General features: G+C 31.8%; 1 long non-coding RNA gene across 2 annotated transcripts; it reads right to left on the bottom strand.

The window, feature by feature from the left end:
* Positions 1-733: 733 nt before the first annotated feature.
* On the bottom strand, positions 734-5,580 carry LOC137496824 (uncharacterized). Of its 2 annotated transcripts, XR_012388062.1 has the most exons (6): positions 5,085-5,580; positions 4,721-4,776; positions 4,175-4,234; positions 3,261-3,375; positions 2,885-2,996; positions 734-1,960 (listed from the first exon to the last, which is right to left on the bottom strand). It is a non-coding gene; the product is annotated as an uncharacterized lncRNA (long non-coding RNA). The 2 variants fall into 2 exon arrangements; XR_011017437.2 differs by lacking the exons at positions 4,721-4,776; positions 5,085-5,580 and having other exon boundaries at positions 4,175-4,455.

Below are 5,580 nucleotides of genomic sequence, written 5' to 3'. Positions count from 1 at the left end.
TGGGTCAAAAAACATGTGGTATAGGTAAATTGAAAAGATTCAGTTGGCCTTAGTGTATGTGAATGTAGAGTGTGAATGAGTGTTTATGGTTGTATCCCAGTGCTGGGTTGCAGCTGGAAGGGCATCTGCTGTGTAAAACATATGCTGGATAAGCTGGCGGTTCATTCCGCTGTGGCGACCCCAGAAAAATAAAGCGACTAAGCTGAAAAGAAAACGAATGAATGAATTTTATAAATATAGAATACACAGTAATCGCAAATAAAGTGTTAATAAATAAATGCATTTCCCAGTGCTGGGTTGCAGCTGGTGGGGCATCCGCTATGTAAAACAAATGCTGGAATAGGTGGTGGTTCATTCCACTGTGGCGACCCCTGATAAATAAGAGACTAAGCCAAAGTAATGATAAATAAATAAATAAATAAATAAATAATTTTTTTTTAAATATTGGTGAAATAATGTTCAATCATCATTCAGTGTAACAGATCAATTTATGAAAAAATGAAATGAGAAACATTCTAAAAGCTTAATTTTTCACCTAAAACATCAAGTTATGTATTAAAGTAGCATTTTAAAAATGAAGCTGAAAAATTGTGTCATACTGTGAGTTCAAGTACGATTATGCCTAAGTACTTATAGGTCCGAGTAATAGGATGGTCATGTACAACCACTTGATGATGGTCACCTATACACTTTGGGACAAACACATCTCTTCTGTTTTCTTAGTATTTCTTTTGAGCTTATTTTTATCACACAAATCAATAAACCTGCTAATTTCTGACTGGTAGATAACAATAATATCATCATGCTCATAAAGTAAACGTAGTATGGCTGTGTCAATTTTAATATGTTAAAAAATATGTTAACAAAATATGTTGCCATTACTATGCCAATACAAGTACTTATTATATAAATAAGTACCTAAATAACACATTTGATTATTATGCAAATTTAGCAAATGTTTTTTAAAAACCTAAAAGTTTTAAGGATATAACATTTTTAATTGGTAGGAATTATTATTTTGGAGTAATTAGCCTTTTTTATCATTAAATGATTATTATTATTAAATCATAGTAAATATTTATATTAACTGTACATTTTTCCTCAGAAAAAAAGAAACAGGACACAGCCTGTACAAGAGCTAAAACAATGGGCTCTCTGCACAGCTAGTATTTTCAGCCAATGATGAACTTCCGGTGAGAGCTTTTTGAGACTATTTTCAATTTCATAAGGTTGCCTTTTACAGCATGGATTTTGTAGGCTAATGCAATTTAAATATAATCAGTTAAATAGACAAGCATCCATTTGGTTCACTGTAAACGATTTCTTGTTAAATTAACAGTAAGTTACTGGCAACAATTATCCAGTAGCTGCTGTATTTCATAAAACAGTAACATTACTGTAATACTAATTACATTAGTATTACATTTACTGTAAAATGTAATACATCATTTTACTGTTGTTGATTTTTACTGTAACACCAATTACAGTAGTGATACACATACTGCAAAACTGAAAACAGTATTTTATTGTACATTTTTACCATGAAGAACTACGGTATTTTAACGTTACTTTCATTATTACTGTATAGTATTTTACAGTTATTAAATGTTATTTTATTTTATTTAATAGTGCTACTTTATAATAGGTAAAAATTTTCAAAAATTGCACAAGTGTTATTTTACCTGTTCAAGAAATACAAGAAAAATAAAGAAACTGAAACTTTAACTTCACAATAAAGGTTTATTGTGTAAACCATGCTACAACAGTGACAATAATTCAATATAACAAAGCAACAGAACACTAATGAACAATTGATCATTAAAACCAGTCAACAATTAATGCATCAAAAATTATTACAATTTTAAAAACAGGTGAAAATACTGCTACAAGACAGGAAATGATGAAGGCCAAATGATGTGGAAAGGGACAGTGAAAAAGGGCAGCAGCACTTCTGATGATCCTGCAAAAATGACCAGCAAAATCAATCACTGAAGTAAAAACTAATCATCCCTCAAACCATTTAATTCATTCAGAAACGAAACACTGCACACTGTTGTTTATATATATATAAAGATCAGCGGGCATTGTTCTTGAAGATTGCTAGTCAGGTGTCCACACAGGTGTGTAAAAAATAAAGTCTCATCTTAACTTAATGTCCGACTCTGTATAGCTCGAATATCTGATTCCATGATCACACTACTAGTGCTTCCACGGATTTAAGAGGCGTGAACACAGTTCATTCTCACTTTAAGATAGTCATATTTAAAATTAAATAAATAAAAATAATCTAATTTAACGTGACTAATGTTAATTAAATACTTTTAGGCTTTTAACACGTATAAATCCACTTCTAACTTACATATAAGATTGCGTTAGAGAACATGAAAACCGTGGGTGATTTTTTAAAATAATGCTAATGATAAGTTACTGATATTTGGTTTGCATAAAACAAAGTAATCAATAAGCATTCATTTTTGGCAAAATCTGCAGAGAGGCTCAGTGACACGAGGAAATGTGTTAAAGTTGAGTAGAGAACTAAAGAGCAGTCTAGCCTACTTCATGAAATGTTTGTGGTAATATTCTGCTGACAATTTATATTACTGTATTTCAATATGCAGCAGTGATGGCATGTCAGCGAGACAAATAAACATTTTATCGAGTCATTTCATACAATTTATTTATTTATTTATTTTTTATACAAACCCTCTAGTGACATTTCCTCAAACTAAATCATCATAACGTTACTGTGCACAGCATCAGTAAAACATTGAGAATAATTTAAATACTTAATTTTTTAAAACAGTCACTGCTGATTAGAAATTAACATTAAAGCTAAGCTTACAGAAATCCTGTATGCATGACAATATAAAGATGTATTACTCACTGATGTCGAAGCACTTCCAGGTCATCAGAGATGTAGACAGGACAGAATATGTGCTATCAAATGAGCTCTTGTGCAGCCTTTGTTGGACATCCAGGTAGTATGTTCACCCACACTGTAAGAAACAAAAACAGAAACAATTTATTAAAATGTGAGGGATAGTAAACATGTTTGGTCTACAGAGAGAAGAAAATGTTTACTTTAAGCATTGATTCTTATGAAACTATTTCTCAACTACATTTAACCTTATCACGGAAACAGCATTTTTGAGCTCTTAGACCAGGGGTGCTCAACCTTGTTTGCTTTAAATTAGAATTAAAACAATAAATCTCTATGTCAAATAAAATACTTCAGATCTAAATAAAGCAGGTGCTTTTACCTAAAGGTTCCTTCCCTCCAGTTAATTTGGCTGCAGATCCCTCCACATCTGTGCTTTATTCGGTTCTTGTCTTAAGAGTAACTGGTGTCCCATTCCAGGTCCATCACAATCTGGGCTAGAAGGACAATATGACAAAAGACAAGACACATATAAATAAGTCTCAGAATAAAATATTTAAAGGAATAGTTTACTATTTTGCCACTATTTACGTGTTTTTAAACTAGTTTGAATTTCTGTTAAACACTAAAGCAGATATTTTGAAGAATGTTAGTAACCAGTAACTATTGACATCCATATTTGAACCAAATTTCTTTAAAAAATACGAGTTTGTGTTCAACGGAACAAATTAAATATATAACTATTTTGAAACAAGTGGAGGATGCCAAAGATGCTATTATTTTCATTTTGGGGTGATCTGTCCCTTCAATTCAAGTGTCAAGCAATAGTCATAAAAACTGATGTGTCGCTTGAGGAAAACTAAATCAAGTATATTCTTTGAACAAGCAGAATCATTATGCCATTGTATACAGTGATTCTCTTTTACATTTTCCCACTATAAAACGATAGCTTCAACATGCAATCCATGTTAAGACAAAAATGAATAGCATAAAATAACATATTGAACTAAACTTACAGTTTCCAGGCTGTTTGAAGAAACAAACAAACACATACGCCCAGTAAAATTGCTAATAAACACAAAGACAACAGTTATAGAAAAAAATGTTTGTCTAATATTTACTAAGCACTTGGTAGGCAAATAGCATAGCCGTGGCTGTTTTAACACCAGATTTTTTTTTTATCTTAGGAACTGCTGGAAGAAGAAAAAAAGGTTGTACATGAAACTCCTCACAACAAATCTGTGAACAACTTGACATTTAAAAATCTAATCAAAATGAGGAAGACATCAACATTACCTTGAATAATCAAGTGAGGAGTGATTGGTAGCATCAGTTTTTCAACGTCAATTACTGTAGCTGAAAAACAGATAAATATAATAAGAGTAAAATAAGACTTAACATTAATTAATCTAAATCTATGGTACAACCATACCAATCTGTATGGGGTTAAAATACATTTGTACACAAATCATTCCCTGACCCCATCAATTTCTCTTAGAATAGGATGGATATATATAGTGATAATGACTTTGGCTTATATCTGTGTACTCAGAACGTACACTCACCTCAGGTACACCTGAACACCAAAAATTAAATGTACAATTAATGACACACTATACATCAAGCTCATTAACATTATTGAGAAATAGACAATTAATATGTATTTTGTTAATATTAAAGTTAGCTTAAAATAATTCAACTGCATTTAATTTTCAGCTCCATTTAATAAAACAGTTAAGACTCATTTCATTATGAGTTTAGTTTAAATAACTAACTTACAGTTGAAAAATTTTACCATAATGATAGCTTAGTCATAATGACTATGTGAAGACCAGAGCTTACCTTAACGGTAAAGGTTTAACTTTTCATGGTGACTTCGCCTTCATCTCAGTGTTGTGCTGAAATAGAGAATGCATTAATGCAGTTACAATAAGTTAAAGTTATGTTTTTTTCAGGTAACTTAGCGTATGGTCAAAAACTCACTCAAGATAAACTCACTGCATCTAATACCTCGCAAACACTACAATGACCGCCTGGCGTCTGTTATTTCTTGTTTAAAATACCGTTTGTTAACGGATAGCGTGACATAACATAAGAACCTACAACTAATGTCACTTGGTTAATTCTTTTAAATTACACACACAATACATGTAAATATATACAAAACAATCCTTCAACGGACAGAATTTGACTTTAAAACACTTACCGAGGATGAATTCGCTGGACGAAAGACGACAGGTGAATTTCAAATTAGGAGAGCCGTTGCCTGCATGTCGAGTCGTGTCCGTTCGGTTCTATGAATCGGCTCCTTAGTGAACAGTAAAGAATCGAATCCGCCTAAAACCGATTCCTTGTTGTATATGATTCATTACTATTTCGTTATACTGCTTGGCCACACGCATTTATACACTAATTATACACTAATTGCATATTGCTGAGTGTGCTTGTGAACACGTGTGATCAAATAATTCCCGAGCAAACGGTTCAATTCGGTTCAATACGATTCAGAGTCGCTCGAGTGCTGAACCGAACCAGTGCAAACGTGATATTGATTACAATATAGTAACATTGTTTTTTATTCATTTTACCAGCGAAATTATTACATATATCTGACCTTGACAATACGAATAAAGTTCGTTTGAAGTGTTTTGAGAATTATATATAAATATATATATATTTTTTTTTTCTCCCAGAATTCATTT

Source organism: Danio rerio, chromosome 12 (genome assembly GCF_049306965.1).
Source record: "Danio rerio strain Tuebingen ecotype United States chromosome 12, GRCz12tu, whole genome shotgun sequence".
Lineage (NCBI taxonomy): Eukaryota > Metazoa > Chordata > Actinopteri > Cypriniformes > Danionidae > Danio > Danio rerio.
This window is presented reverse-complemented; position numbering and strand designations above follow the sequence as displayed.